General features: G+C 47.5%; 1 protein-coding gene across 3 annotated transcripts in view; it reads right to left on the reverse strand.

Annotated features, from left to right (window-relative positions):
- Window positions 1-1,221: 1,221 nt before the first annotated feature.
- Window positions 1,222-13,580, reverse strand: part of SEPTIN9 (septin 9) — a 334,469-nt gene continuing 322,110 nt past the window's right edge. For all 3 annotated transcript variants that reach the window (XM_054278869.1, XM_054278868.1, XM_054278867.1), the window contains exon 12: window positions 1,222-1,244. The gene's annotated coding sequence lies outside the window, so the exon portion shown is untranslated. The remainder of the gene's footprint in view (window positions 1,245-13,580) is intronic.

Here is a 13,580-nt window from a genome sequence, read left to right on the forward strand (position 1 = left end):
TGCCTTCTGGGGATACTGACATTATTATCTTATTGCAGTTTCACCTTGACATGCAGATCACAAGGCAGCGAGCTGGATTCTGTCTCCAGACGCCTTGAATTGTGGCATTGCCCCAGCTGGCTCAGCGAGTCGAGAAAGGAGAAGGAGGAAAAAAGGAGAAAAGAGCCATTTTCTCATTTTTCTCATCGTGTGGAGCTCAGCTTAAAAAAAAAAAAAAAAAAAAAAAAAGAAAATAAAAAAATAGAAAAAAAAAAAGCCCAAAAAATGCAGATAAATACAGGGAAATGGGAGCTGTGGGGGGAAAAAAGTGTGTTCCCTTTCAGCTCCAAGGAGGATGGGCATGGCCAAGGGGGATCTGCTCTGTGCCAGCCCTGGGCTGCCAGCACAGGTCTGGGTTTCCAGCAGGAGCTGCTGCCCTCCCCTCCAGCTCCCAGCAGGGCTCAGTTCCACATGGAAGCAGTCCCAGATCTCTATTGCACTGCAAAAGGGAAGGGGGAAAAGGAGGAAAGGAAAGGATGAGAGCAGGAAAACCCCAGCATCCGGACTGCTTCAGAGGTCAGGAGTGATCAGAGGGACACCCCTGCCATCCCTGTCCCTGCTGGTGAGGGTGGCCCTGTCAGTGGGGGACGGCTGCAGCCTCACTTTTCTTGTCTGAGGCTTTTTCTGATCAGCAAAATGTGACATTAACCTTCAGAATATCCACCTGGAAGGCTCAGCTTTCCTCCTGCTTCCAGGCAGCATTTTCCACCCTACACAGCAGTTTTGGGAAGCCCTGAGCCTGTGTGTCCCCATTCATCCCTGCAGCATTTTGGGTGGGAGCAGCAGCCTGGAACCTGCCCTGGAGAGGTGGGTGAGGATTGGATCTCACCCATGTGTGCATGGTCTCCTCTAAAGCAACCAAACCTTGGAAGCTTCCAATATCCTTGAGTTTAAAGCAATAACCTCACTGTTAATCTCACTGAGCACTGATGGACCACAGCTGGGAAGCAATATTTAATGGGAATGCACAAAATGGATGGAGGGAACCAGGGTGGCCTCACCTTCCTCAGGTGTGACCCCAGGCAGATGTGGTGACCCCTGTGTGACAAATAGCTACTCACTTTTCATAGTTTAGGAAGGTTTGTTAAACCTTAGCAAAAATACAACAGAAGACTGAATAAAGAAAAAAGTTACCGCACGGGAGCAAAAGATTTTCCCTGCCATGTGCTCAGCCCTCACAATGGAAGTTTTTTTCCTTTTTAACCCTTTAACCCCTCCCAAAGTTCTATCCACCAACCCCTTCTTCACTGTCCAGTGTGGAGATCTCTTCCTCAAACCCTGACTGGAGCTCAGGTGTTCCACAGTGACAATCTGACCCTCCCAGATGTCCCCAACCCCAGCTGACCCTTGATAATCACGTGAGGGGGTACAACATAATTATAAATCTATGAAACTTTTCTTAACCTATACACATGATATTTATCTGTTAATTATGAGAGTCAACCATCCCATTTCTCATCTATCATACCAGAGGAGGAGCCAGGGATGTGGTTCAGGTGCAAGGCCTGTGCTGGAGCTGTAGGAATTGTGTTCCAAATTACAGATGGAATCAGCTGAAAATCCAGCCTGTTCCCTGCTTTTCTTCAGCCCATTGTTGTCTCTTATTACTCTTAATTAACACTAATTCTCTGCATACAATGCCAACAGTCTCATACCCCTGAGAATCCACTGTGTGATCATGTTCGAGCATTCAGATCTCTGTACCCCCAAGGGGGATGAGCCAGGAAGGCTCACAGGAGTCACACCCAGGGATATCCCTCCAGAACTGCCTTTCCCATCCAAGTTCAGGCCCTTTTCACTCCAGCAGGGAGCTTTTAATCATCCCAAATTCCTCCTCTGGACTGGCAGACAGGGTTTGGGACCAGCTGAGCTTTAAGGCCCCTTCCAACCCAAACCATTCTGAGGTTCTGTGCAGAGGGAAGGGAAAGCTTTGAGGTGCTTGGCTATGTCCATTCCCTCACCATCCAAACCCAGAGAGGTGCACAAGAACATTTCCAACCTCCCAGTGCCCCTGATGCCTCCCCTGTGATGGTGTTCACAGGGGTCTGAGGATGAGGAAGAGATGAGGATCTGACTCCATGTTTCAGAAAGCTTGATTTATTATTTTATGATATATATTATATTAAAGCTATACTGAAAGAATAGAAGAAAGGATTCCATCAGAAGGCTAGATAAGAATAGAAAAAGAAGAAATGATAACAAAAGGTTTGTGGCTCAGATAGAGAGTCCAAGCCAGCTGACTGTGATTGGCCATTAATTAGAAACAACCACATGAGACCAATCACAGATGCACCTGTTGCATTCCACAGCAGCAGATAACCATTGTTTACATTTTGTTCCTGAGGTCTCTCAGCTTCTAAGGAGGAAAAATCCTAAGGAAAGGATTTTTCAGAAAATATCATGGCTACACTCCCCTGCTCCTGGCCAGCCTGCTGGCTGTGGGCTGGCACTGCAAAACTCACAGCCCTGTCTGCCCAATGCAGCAGCACCACATCCATCCCAAAGCTGCACCTCCTCATCAGGGTAAGGGAATAAAACCACAAAACCCAAGTCATATAAATGTCATCTGGACCAAAACAGAGCTTCCAGCTAATGCCAGAGACCACAGTGCCTCTCTGGAGAGGAAATTTGGTGTCCTAATGTACTAAAGGCACCATCAGAGCAGGATTGTAGGACCCCAAGCATCACCCCAGCTCCCTTGCCTTGTCCCATGGTGGTTTCTGACAAATAATCACAATAGCCCAGCCTATGACACTCTCATTTTTCTGTCCAAATGGGGTTGGGGTTGTAAAAGAGGCACCATGCAAGGAATCCCTCTCTTGGAATGTCTGTACTTTTGTTTTAATTTAAAAACATTTGGAAAGAAGGGATGGTTAAACAAAGAAACAAATACTAAATAAACCTCCTTGTTTTTCTGATGTTAAACTGGCATGGGCAGGCTGTAAGAATTAGTGATTCCAGAGAGCAACTGGCTAATTTCCAAGGGAATAGAGAGAGAGGGAAGAGAGGAACAGCAGTAATTTACAGCTTAGCCTATTTGTATTTTCTCTTTACAGCTCTCATCTGGATTACCAAATGCAAATTATTTATGATATTTCATTGGCAAACCCCTTTAGTGCGCTGGTATGTGAAATCCCTTCCAAAATCCCAGTTTTTCGGCTAAGGGGCTGCACACCTCTTGGTTTTACTTAGAAAGGTGAATGTTCCTCCAAGATTTGGGTGAGCACCATCACCTTTACACTGCCACAGGACATCAGCAGCACAGCACAGAGCTCATTTCTCTTTGGCACCACCACACAGAGCTCCTGAACTATTGTTTGCTCCTCTTGTTGTGATCATCGTGTGGATGCAACGGGAATGCAAAAGAACACAGCTGGTATTGAGACTGTTGCTTTCAAGATTCTAGGAGAGGATCAAATGAAGGAGAAAATTAAATTAAAAAAGCAGCACTTAATTATGGAGGCTGCTTTTGTGCTCTCTCCTTCCTCTGTGTAGTAGTTTCCACCTGAAAATCTTTAAGTGCTTTAGAGCTGGTAATTAAATCTCATAACTACTGCAGAGAAGGATGCAAGGGAAGCATATGCAGCTCACTTGATTTGTCTGTTTGATTATACATTAACTTTGCATCTCTCCAGCCTCCTGCTCTGCCAGGACACTCCTTGCAGTTAACTCAAGCTCCGCAGAATGCTTGCAATGCTGTCCCTCAGCGAGGGATTCTGCTAAAAATGGAATTGTAAATGGGATTGGTGGAAGCTGGATGGTCCTGCTGGCGCTGGGGAAATGTTCTGGGGCAGCCACAGTGCCAGGAGCCCCCCTGCCCTCCCTGCTCTGGGCACCCCACCTGCAGCAGCAGCAGCAAAGTGCTGCTCCCAGCATTTCCTCTGCTCATGGGGACCCACCCTCTGTGGTGGCCAAACCTGATGTGAGGGTGGTGGCTTGGGAAGCTGGGTCACCTCCCTTCCTCCACTGGGGATGTTTGAAACCAGCAGCTGGGTCAGAGTACAACCTAGGGCCACCAAGAGCCAGATTTATCCCTATCAAAACCCACAGGATGATGCTCAGAGATGCCCAAATCCTGTGGACACAGGGCTTGTAAATTCACAGTTCCAGGGCACAAACCCCTGAGCTGAGCTCGTCATGGGCCAAACACCTCATCAGGGAGGGCTCCTCTATCAGGGTGGATCTTCCCCTTTTCAGCAGGCCTGGAGCTGGGATCCTCCCTGCCAGGACAGCTCTTTTGGGATCCTCCCTGCCAGGACAGCCCTTTTGGCACCACTGCAGCCCCAGTCATCACCACATTGCTTCAGACAGGGCTGCCCTGGTGGCATTTGAGAGAAGCTGTTGAAGAGCAGCTTCAGCAAATGTGGTTTAAGATGTTATTTTCAGAGAGCAAGGAAAGCACGGGGTGATGCTCATCTGGCAGTCCAAAGCACTAACAGAATTCTGGCGGTGGATCCCAGAGATGATGAAAATTAAAATGTCCTTGAAAGCATAATCAGAACTGTGGCTGGCACGGATGCTCTTGCAACACCCAGACATCTCTAAAGAGGGAGAATCTTCTGGGAAAATGCAGTTTCATGGCATGAGAAAGCCCAGCTCATGTTTTCATCCTCCTGAAATGAAATTGTTTTTGCTTCTCCTGGCTTGCTCCTCATGCAGGAGCCTCTGGGGAGGCTGAGATGGAGAGGGCACCAAAGAGCATCTCATGGTGGCCCAGGGGAGCTGTGGAATCAGCAAGGCTGGAGCCTGAGCTCACAGAGGAGACACAAAGTGGAGAAAAGGAGACTCAGGGCTGCCCTCATCACTCTCACAGCTCCTGAAAGGTGCCTGTGCTCAGCTGGGGCTGGGCTCTTTCTGCAGGAACTGACAGAACCAGAGGACACAGCCTCAAGCTGCACCAAGGGAAATACAGGCTGGATAGCAGGGAAAAGTGTTTTACAGAAAGGGTGATAAAGTTCTGGAATGGCTGCCCAGGGAGGTGGTGGAGTCCCCATCCCTGGGTGTGTTTAACAAAGCCTGGATGTGGCACTGGGGGCCAGGGTTTGGGTGAGGTGCTGGGGCTGGGTTGGACTGGATGATCCTGAAGGTCTCTCCCAACCCAGCGATTCTGTGAATTCTGTGATTCTGTGGAAGGGGACAAGATGTCAGCAAGGGACACTGCACAGCCTGGATGTGACATCAGCCCTGGCTGCAGGGTCCCTGCCCACAGGAATCAGCAGCTGGAAGGATCCATTTCATCCCCAGTGTTCTCCAACAGTGAGGAAATACTTCAGGAGTCAACAGATACCTGACATTTTTAGTGGTGCAGGAAGGTTCTATGGTTTTATATTTTGTTTTGGATACCAAAGGCCTGATTTTTTTTCCTTATTTATTCCAAGAAAAGCAGGGCTAACCCAGCTGGTCTGGTCAGGAGGGTGCTTCTCTGTGCCACCAAAAATACTCAAATGGAGACAAAAACCACAGTCACAGTATTTTGTGTAAAACAAAATTTAAAACTGGAGAGGACAGCAAACAACAATTAGTATTGCTAATGAGAGCCTTTGTAAGCTTTCTAAACATTACTATAATACATTTAAAATCTGACTGTAAAGAAAAGAAACCTGGAGTGGGCTAAGAATGTCAGAACAGATGTTGTTCCTCCTCCTTTCAGAGAAAAGTTTTGCCAACCATTCTGAAATGAGATTTTGCTGAGCTCAGTGTAATTCTATGAAGAGCTCCAGGTGAATTGAAACAACCTTTTCCCCTGGAAGCTGTTCCAACAGCTGAGCTCCCTGAAGGAGCAGCTGTGGCTCTGGAGCCTGGCCAGAGGCAGAGGGACAGAGGGACAGAGGGATAGAGGGATAGAGGGACAGCCCTTCTCTGCTCACAGCACCTGGGTCAGTCCTTGCAGGAACATTTCTCTCAGACCCATTTTGACAACCTTGGGTTTGGGGTTTTTTGGTTAATTTTTTGGTTGGTTGGTTGGTTTTTTCCCCCTTCCTGCCCTCAAACATAATTCTCATGTACAGGACCAGTGGAAGGGACAGATCATTCTCCTGGCTGCATTATGGGCAGAGGAACTCGGCTCATGCCTGGGGAGATCAGGAGGCCAAGCCCGGTCTCCAGCAGCCCTGCAGGGATCCCCTGGTGTGCTGTGTCCTCTTCCTCCTCCACACAACCCCTCAGCTCCTTCCCAACCCCTTCTGGGACTGGAATCCCATGGGAAGGAGCAGAAGAGCCAACTGAGCCCAACCAGTGCCAGCCAGGAGGGTCTCAAAGAGCAAGAGCCCATAATAAAAAATAATAAAGCCCAAAATAAAGCTTTGGCTTGCAACACAGAGGAAGAAGAGTTCCTAATTGATCGAACAGAGAGAATTTAACTCCAAGGTGGAGTCTCAGTTCAGTTCCACCTTCACCCTGCCAGGGAAGCTGCCCACAAACTGATTGCAGAGGGGGTGGATGGCCCTGGCTGCATCGTTCCAAAGGCAGATTATCCATCCTCCTGCCCAGCAGAGCTTTCTGCTGGAGGCCTGGAGCTGCTGCGGGTGTTCTCCTCCAGCCCAGCCAGATGTGGCTCAGAAAAACCAGATTTCAGTGCGGTCTGGGGGGTTTTGCTGCATGGTCCCTGGCACGGGGGTCCTGCAGTCATTCCTGATAATGGCAGACACTCGGGCAGGTCTCTGCTGTCTTCCTGATAACATTTGCATGATTTGAGTTCGAGCTGATAAAACAACCCATGGTTTTAAGCACTCAGGAGTGCCAGCAAGTATAGGAAATAGGTAGGGCTTATTTGCCAGAGCATTCAGCATTTACTACAGAGGTTTCACTCCTTCTCCACCCAAGATACCCAGGAAGAAAAACACTGATAGCGAAGATTTAATCGTTCCCATGCTTAAAGACAATCTGCTCTTTAATGCCCATCAGTAGCACCTTGGGAGGCATTTTAATGCCAATTCCAGCTCCCATTCCTCAGCACTGCCCCAAACCCCCCTTTCCCCATCACAAACCCTGAGGCAATGAGCCCATCTGAGCACGGCCGGCCCCGAAATTTCCCCTTCCCCGACCGTGCTCCCAGACTCTCTTGTGATGTTAAAAGGCGAGAGATAAAAATAACTCAGGCTCCATTGTACTGCTATTTATACACCGAAAATCAACAGCAGAAAGGCGAGCGGGGCTGCTGACCCCGCTCCGCCCGCCTGTCCTTGCGGTGCCGCGGCGGGAGCAGAGGAAATCGGGATGCTGGAAGATAAAAAAGGCTTTTTAAAAGCCCAAAGGGCAGCTCAGGCCGGCCAAAGAGCCCCATCGGGGCCATTGTGTTGCCAATGGGCAGCAAGTCCATGACAAAGGCTGGGGCAGCCCGGGCTGGGTGTGGGCGCGGAGCGATGAATGGAAAATCTCCCTCCTAAAGAAACAGATGGGTTTGGATACAGATGCAAAGCGACCTCGTCCCTGGGCCATCAAAGAGAACCAGGCTCTGCAGACCGAAAGTCGGGCAGATAATGGGGCTTTTCAGCGGTGTAAAAACGGAATTTCCTCCTTGGCGAGCATTAGCCGCGGGAAACGGAACTCCTCTGGTAAATCGAGCTTCCAAAATGCCCCTGATTTACTAAGCAACAGTTTAAAGTTGTCATTTTGGTAGGGGAACATAATAGTTTCAGTGGGTTTAGTGAGGTAAAAAGGACGGACATAGGGGCAAAACAGTGCGTGGTACTGCAAAACAAACAAACAAACAAAAAACCCCCCAAAATCCTACTTTTTATTTTCTAACTACTCATACATCTCCTTTATCCAAACTACTAATCTCATAACTTTCTTCAATTTTTATTACAGAAACACTCCAACAAAAAAATCCAACTGTAACATCAACTTCTCTTCTTTTAAGTTTCATACTAAACAATCAATCTCTCATTCAACTATACTTCTTCACCTTCACACTTTCAGTATCCAAATCTAAACTCAGAAGAGTTTTTCTTTAACAGAAGAGTGTCCAGAGACACAAAGTGACCAGCCAGGGACATCTGCGGGGTTCACTGGGGATAACGCATCACCAAAGTGAGAATTAGGCAGCAAAATTCATTTTCAGAAACAGAAAATATGTTCAGCTAAACAAACGCCGTTCAGAATGACGGGATGAGCTCTGTTCATTTGCTTTGAAATTCTCCATTAACTATTGCACGCTAATTATCTTCCTTTCTGCGTTTGGGTTTTTATTTTTTTTTCTTTTTCACACTGGAAAATTTTGTTCATCTTAAAGCCAAATAAATGCCAAGAAAAACCTGCCACCCAGTACATTTATGATCAAAATAACTATTTCTTTTGATAAGTTCCTGCAGTTACAGTGGCCCAGAGAAAATATATTCAGTGAAGATCACTCACTGCTGAATACTTTCCTTACTGCTTCCCTCAAACCGGTGATGTCTTTTTTTTCATTCCCCTTGTATAAACAGGGTACTTTTTAATGGGGTAATTTGTACTACAAACTCCTGAAAACATGTTTTGATTTTATTTTGCTTTTTTGTGATTCCTAAAGCCCTAGTTTTGAGACACACACAGATAAAAAGTGCTTTTGAGGATTTTATTTCTGTGTCTCCAGATTGCTCACGAGAGAGCCAAAAGTCATTCCTCGCCTCTCAATCAAGGCCTGAGCAAAATTTAGCCCCTTGCAGAGATAATCAGACTTGTCAGGTTACTCTAAAAGGCAGCAAGACCTGGGCCAACATTTTCCAAAATGCTGACACGACACGCTCCAGATTCTGCAGACCTTGATGTAGGATTTAAACACAAACTTATCCGTACAAGAGGGAAGTTTTACTCTATTTCCAAGCAAAGCAGAGTGGAATAAAGGAGCGATTTGTTGCTCCAAGGGAAAAGGTGTGAAATGGGTGAAGTGGGCTGGGACAGATCCCCTGCTCTCCTCCAGCCTGGCTGGGCTGGTGGTGGCACTTTGTCACTTTGTCACCCCGTTGTCACTTCACGCCTCCCATCCCACCAGTCTCCATTTGCCAGCCTCCCCCATCTGCTCCCTGCAGGATGGATGGCACAGGCAGGGGCTGTCCTGGGCTGACTTTGTGCTGCTCATATCCCCTTTCTGTTCAGCCCAGAAATAAGTTTTGCACTTTTAAGATTGGTTCTGAAAGCAAAACTGGGGGGAGAAGAAGAATAATACAATTCGTTTCCAGAAATCTTTCTCCCCAACCAGTAGAGAGACTGCTTGAATTTGCTTTCCAGAGGAAAGCTCTTTAGAGGTTTTTCTCCCAAAATTGCCCTAAACCAGGACAGGGGCTCTCTGGCCATGTTTTCTCCTGCCATTTATTTAAGACATCTAATTTGGGATCCTTGCCCAGTGCAAGCAGCCACACAAAGCCATCCTGAGCCACACAAAGCCATCCTGAGCTTCCAAAAGAGGAGGATCAGGGGGAAACATTTCAGACCTGCATGGCTGAAACATCAGGATTTCCAGCATGTGCCTGGATGGTGCTGTGGGATCACTGTTTCCATGGCTAAACCCTGGATTTTGGCTGCCTCCCAGGAGAAAAGGAGTTTGGTTTTTGGGAGAGCAGAGCAACCACCACCCCAATGATGGGGACACTGTGGGGTCCTGCAGCTCAGGCCACCAATGTCCCAGCTGGAGGAGCCCCAGCAATCTGATCTTTGTGCTGGGCACTGCCCCTGCCCCGCAGACAGAAATGAGGAGAGCTCTGGTTCTCATGGCAGACCCAAGGATCAAGGGTGAAATCAGCTGAGCTCAGGGAAATCAACCATTAATGGCCCCAAACACCAAAAATTTCCACCCTCTGCTGGTAACCCAAAACTAGATACCCAAAATGGACATGAAGGGGCAGGAATAAGGGTTTTAAATCTGAAAAAATACAATTCCTGTGTCCCACCATCATGCGTACACCCCAGTTCTGTCACTAAGCACCTCAAATTTTGAAAAGTTTTTAATTTCACTTCCTGTGGACATCCTCTATAGGAATAACCAAACCACATCAAAGAAAAATCCTCCTTGGGTAGCCTTAAAATGTGGTTTTTTCCTATTCCCCCAGGGATCCCTTCAGATCTGTCATGCCCCAACCATAATCCATTGAGTGTGGCCTTTGGAAAAGTTATTCCCAAAATATGAACAGGCTCCTGGAAACAAAAAATGCAGTATCTGAACCTTGTTGGAAATGATGTAACTTTTCAAATTAATTTTTAATTAATTGTTTTAATTAATTGTGGACATTGCCCACCTTAAGCCAGCACTAGTGAAGTTCCTTCATGGGCCCTTATTGTCATTTTGATTAAATCACCAAAATCTTGCTTTTGTTAAAACTAACACTGATAAGCTTCAGTAAACAAAACCAAAGTGAGTTGAAGATTGGATATCTGAAATCTTAAATTTATGGTGCTTCAAGGACATTGGAATAACCAGAAGATACAGAGAAGATGAAGGCCTGGAAAGTTGGAGATTCCCCGTCTGAGAAAAAGGTGACAAAACCACAAAAGAATTTGGAGCAAAGTAGCATGAAGAGTGAGAAATCAATAACCAGTAAAAGATAAAATACCAATTAATGAAGATAATTATGTAACTTAGAACCAGTGAACATTAATTTCTCCGTTTGTTAAAAATGTATAAATGAGTGAAAAACTTTTGGATCACCATCTGTGTGGAGGGCAGAACTTTGTCAGCCACACAGACCCCTCTTGGTCAAGAATAAAGTAGTGCCCAACTCTCTAACACTAAAAAGATGGTTTAGGGGTTTTATTTATCCCAATGATTTTGGAGAATTTGGGTAACAACCTCAGCCTGACATCCATCTCACCTAAAATCTGATATGCACCATATCAGAAAGGTGATGCTGGAGTTGGAAATGGAGCTCCTAACTAGAGGGAAGAGGAGAAGTGGCTGGACAAACCATAAAGCAAAAGGCTGTAAAAACCCATCCCAACTGACCCCAGTGCTTCTCCAAGCCCAAAATGGGTCCTTCCCCCTTATTAGGCACCCATCTGTGTCCCCCAGCTCTAATTAAGCATCTGCTCTGCAAGAAGCTAACAAGTCCTTGTGCTGATAATCCTGACCAGCTTGGCAGCATTATTTATAACACAGCCAGGGTGAACCCTGCTCTGGCCCAGTCACTCCATTGTCAGAGTGAGATGTAGCTCCAGCATTATTTTAGCAGACATATAAAATATAATCCAATTACATGGCAGATCCGTGGAATTCCCAACGATTTCAGAGCACGCTGCTTTATTCAGGAGGGGGGAAAAGATTTAAAGAGACAGGTTGTCACTGGGCATCAAAGGATTTGGGATGATATTTAGGATAACAGTTTATAGACATGGAGCAAATCCTATTATAATGCCACATGGCCATCAGGCTGTCACAGGGGCTGGTACAGAGCATGTCTGGGCAGAGATGCCAGCCAGGAGTGTGGGCACCTCAGAGGTGTGTGCTGTGTCCTGTGGGAGCTGGCAGGGTTGGTGTGCAGCACTGGGACAGCCTCTGTGTCACCCTCAGCTCTGTGGTGTCCCCTCTGCTAGCTGCACACAGGGCTGTGGAGCACCCTGAGCCTAAAAGGGCTGAATTTGGGTTTACCTGCAATCCCTCAAGGGCTGAATTTGGGTTCATTCTGCCATCCCTCAAGGGCTGAATTTGGGTTTACCTTCAATCCCTCAAGGGCTGAATTTGGGTTTACCCTGCAATCCCTCAAGGGGTGAATTTGGGTTTACCCTGCAATCCCTCAAGGGGTGAATTTGGGTTCATTCTGCAACCCCTCAAGGGGTGAATTTGGGTTTACCTGCAATCACTCAAGGGCTGGATTTGGGTTTACCTGCAACCCCTGAAGGGGATTTGAGGGATGTGGACAACCAACACCACATGGCACAGGAGCACCCCTGGATTTTGGCAACAAATTGTGTGGTATTTTTGGGGTCCCCCATTGTGGGGAGGAAAGATGAATCTGACTCCATCAAGGGGTGAATCAATCAATCAATCAATCAATCAATCATCAATCCCTCAAGGGGTGAATTTGGGTTTACCTGCAACCCTTCAAGGGATGAATTTGGCTTTATTTGCCATCCCTCAAGGGGTGAATTTGGGTTTACTCTGCCATCCCTCAAGGGGTGAATTTGGGTTTACCCTGCAATCCCTCAAGGGGTGAATTTGGGTTTACCCTGCAATCCCTCAAGGGGTGAATTTGGGTTTATTTGCAATCCCTCAGGACAGGGTGTGGAAAGAAAGGAGCCAGAGGAGTGAAAATGGGCATTCACCAGAGCTTGGGGTCTGTGACCACAGACAAGACAACAGTAACAAGCCTGATGTCTCAGCTTGGTCCAGAGCTCTCTTTCCAAGGGGCTGAGTCAAATTCTGTGTACAAGGAGCCTCTCCATGGCTTCACCCAGCTTCTGTTTGGGCCTGGCAGCCACGGGAGAAGGGGAGAGGAGAGCTGGGAACCCAGGGAAGCACTCAGAGCACAAGCACAGTTTGGGGCTTTTAACACATGACTCATGATCAACACAACTCCAAGGCCTGTGAAAGCACAAAAGCTGATTCCTCACCCAGATACCAGGGGGAGTGCCACAGGATGAGCTCAGAAAACAGCCTGGATGGCTGGACATGTATGTCAGCCCCAGGAGCTGCTGGGGACACTGCAGAATTCTGTGCAGCATCCAGCAGAGCTGCTGTGGCTGAGCAGGGACCCTCAGCCCATGCTGCTGGGGGAACATGAACCATCTCCAGCAACCCCTCAGCCTGCATCAAGCAACACCAAGGAAAGCCATTCCTGCCAGTTTTGCTTTTCTCTCTTTGTTTGCTCTGTCCCCTCAGCTGCACTCACAGATTTCAGGCTCTGCCGTTGACTCTGTCCCTCCTCAGCAGCTCCCACCTCTGCTCACTGTTACAGATGGATAATGAGATGATGTTCAAAGTTTCTCACATCACCATCCACCCCTCACATTTGTATTTTGAGTCCCTGGTCCTCCATGGCCCCTGGAACTCTGCCATGGTGTCCCCTGCAAGGTGATGCACACCAAGATGTCACCTCACTGTGGTGGACAATGATTAAAGGAATAATAAAAATCAATTTGCTGAACAGGAGATACTTTCCTTTGTGTGCAGTCCCTAGGGAGCAGGGAGGACTAACAGCAGGAATACAAAAAGTCCTGGATAGTTTATAAAACAGAAGAGATTCATTAGTGCCTGAATTATCCACCACAAACAGAACCCCAGCCTTGCTGCTGCCAGCCTGTAAGGAGAGTGAGGGTGTCTGTGACTTACAGGAGTGACAAGGGATTTTTTTTTTCTTTCCTTTTTTAAAATACATGTTAATCCAGCTGGTGCAGAGACAGGAACACTCACAGCATCCTTCCCTGGGGAAGTCCTGGCAGCATTTCTCAGTCTCCCCTGAGGAGATCCACAAAAGCAGACAGAGCCCCATGCCCAGGTGACACAAACCCCAAGCTCCAGAGGATTTTGGGGCCCTGCAGGGCCGTGCTGGGGTGGAGGAGGTGCAGAGATGTGGCAGCAAGGAGCAGCTCCAGCAGCAGTGACAGGGACATCCCCACAGCTGCCAGATGGGTGC

The sequence above is a fragment of the Melozone crissalis genome, unplaced genomic scaffold (assembly GCF_028551555.1).
Source record: "Melozone crissalis strain CALT ecotype California unplaced genomic scaffold, PUWL_Pcris_2 ptg000026l_1, whole genome shotgun sequence".
Lineage (NCBI taxonomy): Eukaryota > Metazoa > Chordata > Aves > Passeriformes > Passerellidae > Melozone > Melozone crissalis.